This window comes from Serinus canaria, chromosome 2 (genome assembly GCF_022539315.1).
Source record: "Serinus canaria isolate serCan28SL12 chromosome 2, serCan2020, whole genome shotgun sequence".
NCBI classification, from domain to species: domain Eukaryota; kingdom Metazoa; phylum Chordata; class Aves; order Passeriformes; family Fringillidae; genus Serinus; species Serinus canaria.
Window position 1 is genome coordinate 140,583,625 of NC_066315.1, and position 12,991 is coordinate 140,596,615.

Genomic DNA, 12,991 nt, shown 5'->3' on the forward strand with positions numbered 1-12,991 from the left:
AAAAGATGGAAATACTAGATGTTGCATTGATGCTTGGGTTTTATCCCTACTTCTACTAGAGCTTTCCCACATTCTTCTTGGTGAATCATATCTATCACTGTCAGTGGCTGCTGACATCTTTGTTTTCTGATTATTCTGCATGGAGACTGATTTGAGCAATTATAATTGTAATTTAATTCACAGCTAATTATAGTTTGAACCCAGGAAGTGAAATTAAAATGTTCTTTGTTGGGTTTTATCTTCAAAACTACTACATACAACTGATGTAAGTGTATATCTTGAGAGGATTTGAAGTATGGATGCATTGGTCATTTATGACTGGGTGACTTCACACCTTGTCAAGTGTTCATTCTTCCTTTTCAAAGGTGAGGGGTGCACCATGTTCCTTTTACAAGAGTGATTTTGTCTCCACAGGATACACAGGAACTACTCTTAAAATTGTTTTGTATTTTGGATAATGGTTTTTCCTTTAGACTAGCAGAGTCCTTGGAGTGTGAATAAGAGGGGATGTTTGTCCAATGGGTCAGTAATTTAGAGCAGATTGCTTAGTATTGGGGTCTGATATCTTAGTGGCAAACTGGGTAGGTTGTAATCCTGCAGAGGGATAATTCCCTTCAGTGATGTAGGTTGTATTCTAAGTGTGCAGCTTGTGAGTGATCTACAAGCCTCTGCAGAAAAGTAAAGAATCCTGTTTTAAAACTACAGTACAGTTAAATTTATGGCCTCTGATTTGCAACCTGTGTAACAGAATTCTGGTTTCCTCACTTAAAACTCATAGTATAACGCTGTAGTGACTTGGATGGTCTTCCTTGGTCTCATAAAAATGGAAGGGACTTAACACCTCTGTTAACCAGCCTCTGCCAGCATAACTTTGTAGGCCAGGAGTCCTATTGGAGAAGGTTTTGCCAGTATGTCCAGGTTGTCTCTTTTGAAAAAGTGAGCTAAAGCAACAAAACACTTCTACAGTGGTAGCTCCATTTGCAGTGGTCTTGGAAGGAACAGTAAGAACGAGCAGAGAATGTGGTTCCAGCCAGCTCCCATCTTCCTTGGCACAGCTACGGCAGCAGAACTAACGTGATGACTGAATTCAGTGTATGTAGCAAGTTCCAGCAGGGTCATCAGTGACTGCTGCTGCCTGTTGGAGACAGGGCTGTGTTTAAAAATCAGATTGCCACTTAGTTTTCTGTAGGGATAAGTACAAGGAAGACTGTGAATCCCAAGGGATTAATGTGTTTTAGCTGATTCGGGACTATCTGACAGTGACTGGCACTGTGATACTCATTACAGTGCTATCAGTGAAACCATTCTTGACACAGAACTTTCTAGTTTCATGGAACAAACAACCTTGTTTGGTGCTGACACTTTCTTAATAAGCACTTTGCTCTTCTTTTTCCCTCTTGCTACACTGTCATGACAACATATTTTAGGGCAAAATCCACTGATGATATCCGTATCTGCAACTGTGACCTTCACTGTACAGCTGAGCTCAGAGCATTTCCTCTGACATCAGTGTTTCTTGATTCTGAAATATTGTCTGTTAGCCATGACAATTTTGGGACCTTCTTTTTTATCAAAAAGGTCCTCTGCTGCACAGAAATTGCTTAGGAAGGTCTTTGTGAAGTACCAGAAAAATGGGTTGAGTGGAATGGATAGATCTTTTCTTGGCAAGGAGAATAAAAGAACTCTTGTAGTCTTTTGCTGCATTTATTCTGACTCTCTAATTGTAAAAGCAAGCGATTCTATCTTGAAATTTACTCAGAGAGTGCTGAAGTGCACCATCAGCAGCAACAAGTCAAAACCCTGGTAAAAGATGTTGTACCAATGCCAATGTCTGAAGATTTTTGGAGAACTTGCTTCATCTTTAGAGGTTTTTTTTAACAATGGATCTCCTCTTGGCCATTATTTTCGTACCTTGAATTCTAATTGGAATTCCTCTTTAGTTCTTGTTTACTTGCCGTCTAGTAATGAAGCCACTTGAGACTGATCATTCATCTTAGAGACTAAGCAAAATGTGGGCATTGGATTAAATCCTTATAATGACTTTGGCAGGATAGTAGAGGAAAATAATATGAGACTCTGTAATTAGCCTCTGTATCTATCTATCTATCTATCTATCTATCTATCTATCTATCTATCTATCTATCTATCTATCTATCTATCTATCTATCTATCTATAATGCCACAGGACTTACTGAAACTTTTACAGGCAAGCTTATTTCTAGTGTTAGCTAGCTATGGAGTTTTTAATATTTTAAAGTTTCTTCTGTACAATTTCTTTGATACAATTTCTAATCAATACTGTATTTCTTGTTCTGTCCTGCTGCCATCTCCAAACAGTAATTCAAATAATACAGCACTGTTGTAGGCATGTTCTCTGCTTCCTGCAGAAACTGGGACAAAGATGCATTTCAACACTTTTCTAATATTTACTTTATAATATTTGCTTTACTTTTTTCTGTGTCTCTGTATGTGTTGGGCTAAGCATTTGATTGAAGCCGCTTTTTACTTTCCGAGAATTAGTGATCTATGTGTGTAGTTCTCTACAGTAATATGTTAGAGTCAACATTTGGTGAGCTGCAATTAAAATATTTTTTTTAGTGAGTAGCATATAAAGAAGTAGGAATAGTGTTTAATTTTATGTGGGTTATATAGCACATCCTCAGTAGTGTGTCTTAGTGTGTCCCAGCAAGCATAAAAATGTGTCCTGCTTTTTGGAGAATGAACCCTGGAAACTCTTACATATGGACATAGGTTTGTTTGACTTCACTGTGGTTGCTTAAATTGGCCAAGCTAAACATTTTCCTCAATATTTGCAGTGTCAACATTGTAGTTGCTGAAATGGCCCTTGGCTTGTGTGGGTAGGAGTGGGGCAGCAGGGGCCACAGCTGGACAGCAGTGAAGATTTTGGCGAAAAGAAATGTTCTGGACTGAGGACCATCACATGGGACTGGGACCTCTGTAGATATGATGGCAGCAGGGGCAGTATGTGTAGGGGTAGAACAAATGTGCCAGAGAAAGAAGTCCTGAGAACCACATGGTAATTTGAAAAGTGTGTCTGCTATGTTGGGCAGCAATGCTGCCCAGTAGGTAACAAACTAGCCTGCGATTAAGGAGGACTGGATGCTATTTTCAGGTCTACTAGCAGCTTGTGTGGCTGACCTTGACAAATTGTTTCGCTGTGTACTTTGGGCTGTGGTCCTGTGTTTATTAACACTGCATTTGTGCAGTTCCAAATCACCTGGTAGCACATGCTCATCAATTAAGCCAGATCACATGGTACTGTTTATGCTGGCTGTATTCTGGCTGCAGGACAGACACTACCTGATGGAGCTTAACTGTGCAAAATTAGAATTGGCAGTGTGGGTTACACTCAGTTGGTGTGTCAAGCAGCTGTGGTGGTTTTGATCTCATACGAGGCATCCTGAAACTGAATTTGCCGTCTCGCTCAACCACGACCTCAGTCATGCGGACAGCATCTCATATCACTGTCTGTAAGAAGAGTCTGTAAGAGATTTATATCTTTTTCTACCTGAAGAATTCAAATCTATTTGAATTCAGTTTTTAATGATGTTATTTTAACATTGAAGATTGCAACTGGCAATCTGAATTTTTTTTCTGAAATTCCAGAAGGTCACACATAGAGCAGCTATAAGTCTCTGTGATTTGAATCCTCACTTTTCTAGGCAGTGTCTGCATTTCAGAGTCAGTGTGAGTTAACTCTGTCTGGTTTAGCCTAGCCTAGAGAAAGAAGATAAAATTTTGAAATGTAATGAAACTAGTAGGCGTTGAGTAAAATAACCAGATTAAAAAGCTATCTTAATCTCAAATAATGAATTTTTTTTTTTTGTAGATGAAATTTATTACTGGAAACACTGGTGTTGTAGTTTCAGTTGCTCAGTAGTGAAAATAGTATTTCAAATGAATCGTCTCATCTAGAAAGCTCCTGCTGACAGTCAAGGACTTAAATCCTTGGAGCCAGGGGGTGAAGGTTGAGTGTTAAATCCTGGATGATTCTCAGCAGCAGGAGTTTTGCTTTAAATTAGTTTCTCCTGTTAATTGAACACACCCAAATTGATCAATGTCAGTGGGGAGGCAGTTTCTGGAATGCCATCCATAAAATATCTCCCTCCAAAGGTTGAGTATTGTTTTAATTACTGTAATTGTTTCCAGAAGTTATATGTATATGTTGGATACTTTAAAATTCCTTCTCCAAAATTTTAAATGTTAAGTCACTAGTTTAAAAACATTTACTTTTTCTCCTAGTATTTTTTAAACTGATCTTATCAATAAAAATACTCAGTTACCCAGATTTTCCCTCAGCAAAATTCTTAGCAGATTTATAATGAATCACAGATATGTTGCTTACAGCATTAACTAGATCACACTTTTTTTTGGTGGCTGCTACTTCCATGAATTTGTTTTCGTTAAAGAATTTCAGCTAAGAAGGAGTTGGTGGTAGGAGCTGCAACTCTCATTTCTAGCTTCCTTATGAATTATATTATTTGTTGAGCTCTTCATTACTGGGTGTAAACAGGAGTGTGCATACAACTTATTGCATGTCATTTGGAATAGAGCAAAGTCATACAACTTTGTAGTATGGTTTCATAGTGAATGTTTTCACTTTTACAGAACTGTGTATTTAGGGCTTTTGTTAAAACGCAGAGCATTTCTTTGCTTTATTTTTTGATGCTGGGACTTAAGAGTAGCTTTTTGACATTTATTTCATTAAATTTAATAATGGGTTTCTCACAGTTTTTAACACATGTGCTCAACCTGTGCTGCAAATGTCAAATTGTTTCTTTCTCATATTCCACATTGCTCCTGTTGAGGGAAGCTAGTGCTGTGATTTCAAGGCAGCAGCATGACTTCTTTGTGCTTGTGATGTGCTGCAGTATGTAACTATGCCCATTCCAATGCCTACTGAAATTTTAAAAAATAAAAAAATCTGCCTAGTAGTATGTATGCATTTTATTATCTTTCAAAAAAATTTGTAGAAGAGGATTCAAAAAATACCTGAATCCTGCCAGAAATCAATACCAGATATCACAGTATCTCCCAAATGTGGCCCCATTGTTGATAACCTACTGTGAGTTACAAACAGTGTGCTTGATAATAAGTGCTGGCAAGTTGAGCTAATTTGTGGGCTCTCATCTTTTTTATCTGAGGTACGTGCATTGCTTGAGCAAGCTGATTTCACCAGCTGAAGTATTTCTTTTGTCCTTAGACTTGTGTATTAACACTGACAATAAATGAAAAATATTATAAAAGACTTAAGAAAATAAGTGTGTACATCAGATGAACTCCGTACTTCCTCATAAAGTGTAAAGTTCCCATGTTTACATGTATTCACGCATACCACACCTGATAAATTCTACAAAACCAGAGAAATTAAAAGCTCAGTGATGTTGCTACTCTTAACTCTTCTGGCACTCTTCAGATGTTAGTGCCTCACTGCATTGCCACTGCTTCTTTGTGAAGAATTCACAGTGTTTGTTCAACTGGATACTCATCCACTGTTCAAAGCTGTTTTTTTTCAGCTTTGAAAAGCTGATGCTTTTTTTTCTTCTGTTGTGTGGGGAGAAGATTGGATAGCGAGGGCTTGGATGCAGTGGTGAGTTTACAAGAGTTGCTGGGAAGATGGCAACTCTGGTAAGGGAAAACATGCAGGGTGTGGTTTTGTGGGGTGTGATAATTGTTGTAATACAAAGAGTGGGCTGTAAATGAAATGTTTCTCCATGGATATTTTTATGCTTAGTTGGAGGTGATCAAGGGATGCAGGTAAAGGCTGGGCCGCGCTAGAGGCAGTTTGGTCCAGTTCAGTAAAACTATCTCTTGAAAGACGGAGTTTCTGGAGAAGCAATTAGCAACCCCACTGTATGCCCTTAGACCTCCCAAAACAACCCCACCTTTCCCCACTGCTCTCTTCTAAATTCCACTAACAATGAGCCATAGCCCTCATCACCACCTCCTCTCAATGGAATGCTGGTGTTCAGATTGGTGGGCAGCTTCTCTGCCTTTTCTCTTGCTTCCCCTCTTTAATCCTGCTTAAGCTTTGGAATCTCTTTCTTTCTTTTGGTGTAACCCACAATTGGCTGTTGTTGGTTGGTCACCTGCCCTTGGAGAAGACTCAGCACTGTTGCCTTTTCTCCCACTGACAGCAGTGCTTTGTATCTCTTGGCAGATATAACCTGACTGAGCACATGGAAATATCACTGAACAGTATTTTAGGAGAATCTGGCCCATCACTTGTGTCTGCACAGAGCTGGCCCATCAATTTGTGTGTCTCTACCAACCCTCTATGGACTAATTCGACCTGAGCTTAGTGAGCCATCCTCCTCAATCAGTCAGTTAGGTTGGCAGACGCCTGGCCACCTTCGTCAGTCAGGCTTATAAACAAATATCAGACAAATCCTATCAACCAGGTTTATGTGCACAGCATAGGTCACTGTAGTTATAATGGTTGCCACAGTTCAGCATGAGTTTACACTTGGCCATTTCCAAGCCCCACAAAACTCAGACCCAAACTCCTTCTGTTAGTCCCTTCTTATACTAGTTCTTTTCAGCAGTTATTTACCTGGTAAATTTTTAATAGTGAGAGATTGTTTTATGGTAAGGGGAAAATCCAGCTAAAGCAAAAAGCACCTATACAGGATTACAGGTGTGGCTTATGCTCAAGGAGAAACTGTCAGTTAATTCAGGTAAGAGGTGACTATAATAGCATGTGTAATCAGGGATGGAACAGAAGTGTTTGTTCACCATGTGTCACATAAAGAGCCATTTAATGAAATTATCCAGCAGCAGGTTTTAAATCAACAAAAGGAAGTAACTTTTTACACAGTGAATAATTACATTGTGGAATTAGTTGCCACAGGATGTTATGGAGACCAAATCATTAATGAGTTCCAAAAGCTACTGGACAAATTAATAGAAGAAAAAATCCTTGACAGCTGTTAGATGCAAAGATTCAAATACAGCCACTGTCTTGGTAAATCCCTAAACTGCAAGTTATTAGTTGTAGGGAAAGTATATGGTGAGAAACAGGGAAAGATCTTTCTATTTGGTGGTCATTAGATTCCTACTCCAGCTTTTTTCTTCTGCCATTGTTAAAGGGAAGAGAATATGCTGGATGGGTCTTTGATGTGAAGTACCATAGCTAAAAGAAGCAGAAAATAAACTGCATAGAAAACCCAGTCTCCACAAGCACTAATGCACCCTTGAATTGATGTTAAATGGCTACGGATCTTTAGATAAATTACATTTATTCTGTATTTCAAACCTATTTTGAAATATTAGTCTGTCTAAAAATGACCTTCCACCTCCATAATTTTACTATTTGGAACGCTTTCAGGATATCTAATAATTTATCTCTCTGTTCTTACTGATATATTTGATGATTTAAAAAATAAGTAAATGAACAACTCCTGCTCTGGGCATTGTTACATAATTGAAAAATTCTTAATCTGAAAGCTCATTTCAAATATAATGTAAAACCACATAAACCATTTAATAATTAGGTACTAGCAGATAAAATCCAACTTGAAGTTTGTAGAGCTACACCCACTTGGACCAAAAAAGGGAGCAATCTTTGGCTAGATCCTTGATTGCAGCCAGTTTTCTCCCTTAATGCCCAAAAAAACCCCTTAATAACTTGTTCTAAATAACAAATCTTCTTGTAGTACTGATGGGAGGAGGTGAACTACAGCCCTGGGTGAGTACCTGCTAGGACCCCTTCTTGTAAACTTGATGAAATTTCAGCTGAAGTAGCAGCTCTGGTCTCAACCACACCAAATGGAATAAAATGTTTTCCTGGATGGTTAAATAAAATACAATCTAGGTTTTTAAACTATTTTGATAGATCATAATCTGAAAATTTTAAGATCAGTGCTTGAGATTCCTGGATTGGTGAATATAAAAATGCCTTTTATATCCCCATCAGCAGAGTCATAAAATAGATATGTGATCCAACTGGGATATATGAATTTGGTCAACTAAGTTGTTATTGTGGGCTGCTTAGTACTGGAGATACTGGATAAGAGACAACAAAGCGCATGTTGCTTCTTAAAAAAGAAAACATTAAGCTCATAGCATTGTCAGAAAAAACCCCACAATTTTTTGTGTGTTTTCATTACTTGAGGAAAGCTTGGCTCCACCATTTTTGTAACTCTTCTTCATATAGTTTTTGCCTCCCTTAGCCTCATGTTTATGGGTATAAAATACCCCAGTTTCTTCAGCTTCTGTCAGTCATGAGCCCATGGCCCCTTCCCAGATTTGGGTTTCTCCAAATGCCTCTTGAACTGGGAAGTCTGATATGGAATGCAGTATTTCAGCTGTTGCCTAAGCAGTGCTTCATAGAGGGGAAGAATAATTTCTGTTGTCCTGCTGGCCATGCTGCTCCAAATGTAGCCGAATCCAATTTGTTAATTAGCAGTGAAAACGTTTCCTGAAATTTCACTTGGCATCTACCCTAGCAGAGCTGCTACAGAGCCCGTCAGTCCTTAACATCTACTGATGCCTGAGGTTATCCTGCTTCTAGAAAAGCTGTAGAACCCTTCTTCTTGAGCTTGGCATTACCATTTCTGATTTTCCTCAAGGTCCTTCTTGATTAAAGCTCTACTGCTTGATATGTCAAATGCTGCCGGGTTATTTATGCCTAGAAGATTGCTGAGAGTGCATTTGGTTTCATCATCCAGGCTTTTGGTGAGGATATTGAACATATTCAGCTCTTCTGTTCAGCACTACAATGCACTTCTTGGTACAGGCTACCATTTGGATGGCAAACTGGTCTTTGCTGTGAGCATTACCTTCTGAGCTGGCTGGCCCGGTAATTTTCAGTATACCCAAAAGACCATTTGATTACATCCACCACTCTCCTCACATCTGCATTTTAGGTCAGTTCATCACAGGGAGCAATCATAAGTTTCATCAAGCATTACTGCCCTTTGTAAGTCCGTGCTGATTGTGGCTGATTACCTTTTTGTTCTCTGCATGTTTGGAGATAGATTCCAGAAGGATGTGGTATGTAATCCTTCCAGGGGCTGTGGGTAGGCTAAGTGGCCTGTAGTTGCCTTTCTTATGTCTTTGCTAAAGCTAGGCACAGTGCTAGCCTTTCTCCAGTTTTCAGAGGTCTGCCTCAATGATCATGTTTCTTTAGAGAGGAGAGGCAGGTCTAGTGACACATCAGCTGACTCTTTCAGCACTTTCAGATTAATTGTGTCTGTCCACATAGATACATCAGCTGTTCTAACTCATTCCTAACTTGTCCCTAAAATGTTTCTTCTCAAACCATCTTTGTACATCTGGAAATCTAGGAGTAATCTTTGCCTGTGAAGATGGAGGCAAAAATGTATTCAGTACCTCAGCCTTTTTCATCTGCATAACCACTGGGTTATCTCCTCCATTCAGCAACATCCTCACATTGCCTCTGAATTTACACAACTCTGTCTTGCTACTATTTAGATCCATCACTTGTTTTTGTTTTGAATGTGCTTTCATTTTCTCAGTGTTGTTCCCAAGTGCCAAAGTAGTGGTTTTGTACTCTTTTTTGTTTGCTGTATGCTGCCCTTTTGCATTACTGTTTATTAAGAAACTCCTTGCTTAGTCAGCAAGTCTTCTACTGAAATGCCAATCTTCTTGTAAAATAGGATTATTATTACTTCCTCAGTTGGCAGTAAGTTTTCTACAAAAATGTATCAGCTAAGATATGGCACTTTTTGCTTCAATGTCCCAGGAGCCATGTCCTGTATAATCCAAAGGCTATTTGCATAAAATCCTTAGTCCTATTTCTTCTCCTTATCTTCCCAGTCTTCTGGATCCTGAATCAGCTTGTGGTCACTGCTCCCAAGCTACTATCTGTGACCACGTTTGCCACTTTTCTTCCATGTTTGTGTACAGAGGTCACATAGGATATTACCTTTGTTTGTCCTCTCGAGCATTTGCATTAAAACGTTATCACCCATCCGGTCTAGAAATACCCTGGATTGTTTGCACAATGCCATGTGGCTCTAATGAGGACCAAGTCTGGTAATTGGGTTGCTTTTGGTCGTTGTTTGTATACACCATTATCCAGTTCATTGTTCCCTTGAACATGGCTCATGTTTCTTTTGTCTTTGCTTTTGACCAGGAGTTTCCTGTCAGATAAGTCTCTGGTTTCACACTGGACCTCAGCATAGACAAGGAGATGCTTTGTAAGAAAGTGCAACTGCCATTCTTCTCCATGTTTTCCATGAGTAGCCTCCATGACACTCTTCAGTCATGGATTCTATCCTGTTTAATCTTTATGATCCCGATGACATCAGAGCACTCTGACTGCGCACAGACTTCGAGTTCTTCTTCTTTGTAGGCACAGCTCTGTGTGTTAGTACCCAGACACCCGAGGTTAGCCTGTGCATGCCCTCCCTCAAAGCAGAAATGTGTGTAACTTTCCCAAGTGCCCTTTTCTTACACAGACTTTATCCTTCCTTTCTTTACCTCTGGGCTGCCCCATTGTTCAATGAATTTATTTTAAAGTCATCCTCACTAGAACTGTAGTCTTGTCACAGAACTCTTTTTGTCAGGTGGCTTTAATATCTTAACAGTCCATTTGCATTGAATGGGACACAGTAGTCAAAGAAATCAAAGCCTTGCTGCTGACAGCAGCTGTGCAGTCATCAGTCTACTGGTTATATCTGCTGGCCAAGCCTCTCCATGGACTACAAGGGTTGAGGAGAGCACCACTGGGATTTCTGCCATCTTGTATTTGCTCTGAGCTCTTTCTTCCATTTGAGCTGCTCAAGGTTTCCCTTGGCTGTGTTACTTCTCTCCCACAGGGGATGGCAGCAAGAGGTAGAATTTGGAGGCTGGGTGAGTGTTGGCAATTTGTCTGCAGCATCAGTGATCCAGGTTGTAGGCAAGCAGCAGACTCACATGGATAGTAGGGATGGATTCTTTGGCTTCACACGAGAAGCATCGTAAGCCACTAACACCGGTGCTTTCTTTAGTAGTGATACTAGTCCAGAGACTTGAGCTGCCCCCTCAGAATTTTATCCCCAAACACTCCATCTGTTTCTGAAACTGTTAGCTAGGCACAGCTGGAAAAGGAAGCAGAGCTGTATTCCTGTTACCTGAAGTCGTGGGATTCCAGCTTCCAAACAATGCAAGTTTTTATCTGCTTCTTGGTCCTTCAGTCATACCTTTCTGCCTGGAACCATAGACTAGACTCATAGAATCATTAAGGTTGGAAAATACTAAGAGCTTGCAGTCCAGTCATAAACCTCTCACTGCTTACTCCACCCCTAGCTCATATGTACCACATCTACACGTGTTCTAAATACCTCCAGAACAATGACTCAACCAAGGGGGCAGCCTGTTCCCTGCTGCTTGATAATGTTTTTGGTGAAGAATTTTTTCCTAATATCCAATCTAAGCCTTCCCTGGAGCAACTTCAGGCTGTCTTCTCCTATCACTTGTTACTTGGGAGAAGAGACCAACCTCCATCTGGCTACAACCTTGTTTCAGGGAGCTGTAGAGAGCAATAAGGTCCCCCCGAGCCTCCTTTTCTCCAGGCAAAACACCCCCAGCCCACCAGCAGCTTTGTTGCCCTTCTTTGGACATGCACCACCACTCCAGTGTCAACATTCATTTGCAAACTGACTGAGGGTACCCCTTGATCCCCTCACCCAGATCAAAGATAAAGATATTTATTGTGACTGGCCTCAACACCAAGCCCTGGAGAGCACCACTTGTGAACAGCTGCCAGCTGGATTTAACTCCATTCACCACAAACCCATGTTATCTGGGCCTGATCCCTTGGTTGTCCTATATGTGCCATGTGTTGGCACTCAAGGTGCTCTGCTCTGTAACCTTCCCTGGCACTGAAGTTAGGCTGACAAGCCTGTAGCTCCCCAGATCCTCCTTGCCATCTTTCTTGTAGATGGGTGTTATATTGATTACCTTCCAGTCAACTGAGACCTCCCCACTGAGCCAGGACTGCAGGTAAATGATGGAGATTGGCAAGCCAGTCAGCTCTTCCAGCAGCTCCCCCAGTACTCTTGGGTGGATCCCATCTGACCCTATGGACCTGTGTGTGTCCAAGTGCTGTAGCAGGTCACTGACCAATTGCCCATGGATTATGGGGCGTTCATTGTGCTCGTTGTCCCTCTCTTCCAGCTCAGGGGCCTGGGTCCCCTGAGAAAAAAACAGTCTGATTATTGAAGACTGCAGCAAAGATGTTATTAAATATCTCTGCCTTTTCTTTATTGTTTGTCACCATGTCATGTGATCCCCCTGCCCAGGATAGCCTCCAGCTGTGACACCACTCACAAGTCCCTCTTTCTTCACAACAGCAGGTCCAGCAGGCACCTTCCCTTGTTGGCTCCCTCACAGTTTTGTTGGGAAGTTCTCTTCCACACACTTGAGAACCTCCTGGACTGTTCCTTCTCTTCTTTGTAGTATTTCTAGCAGACATCTGTAATTCTTACTCCAGTGGAGCTTAAGTTAATACCTTGGAGAAATTTTTTTAAAGATCCTACTGCTCTCCTGAGCAGCACCCTTGAAGTGAAGCCCACTGCCTCCTCTTGGCTGCTCCTGACTGAGCAGAACAGTGATTTGACCTAAGCATGGCTCCATGGCTGCCTAGTTTGGGAGGAGCACTGGACAGCAGAGCAGTCCAAGCTCTGGATGGAAGAATGTACCCTCAGCACTTCCAAGGAGTTGTCAAAGTTCCAGGAAGACTGCCGCGGTGACTGCTGGTGACGTGTGCTGTGTTCACCACTGTTTGGGAGCAGCTTCTCTTGGTGGCATCCCTGGGATTTCTTTTACACTCCCTGCAATCCATCTGGCATATTAAGAGCATTGCTTCTGGTTTTGTGCCCTGATGGCAGGGTTCCTCGTTGGTAGTGTTCCCTAAGGAACACCATCTCCTCTAGATGAATAGGAAGCTGATGGAGGTTAGCTGCTGTCCCTGGTGAGACTCCCTCCTGGCAGGGAGCTCCCTGCTGCTGGTTAGTGAGTTCCT

The 12,991-nt window shown here is 41.0% G+C and overlaps 1 protein-coding gene across 5 annotated transcripts in view; it reads left to right on the forward strand.

The window, feature by feature from the left end:
- NSMCE2 (NSE2 (MMS21) homolog, SMC5-SMC6 complex SUMO ligase) overlaps positions 1–12,991 on the forward strand; it is a 123,081-nt gene that overhangs the window by 27,574 nt on the left and 82,516 nt on the right. The window lies entirely within an intron of this gene.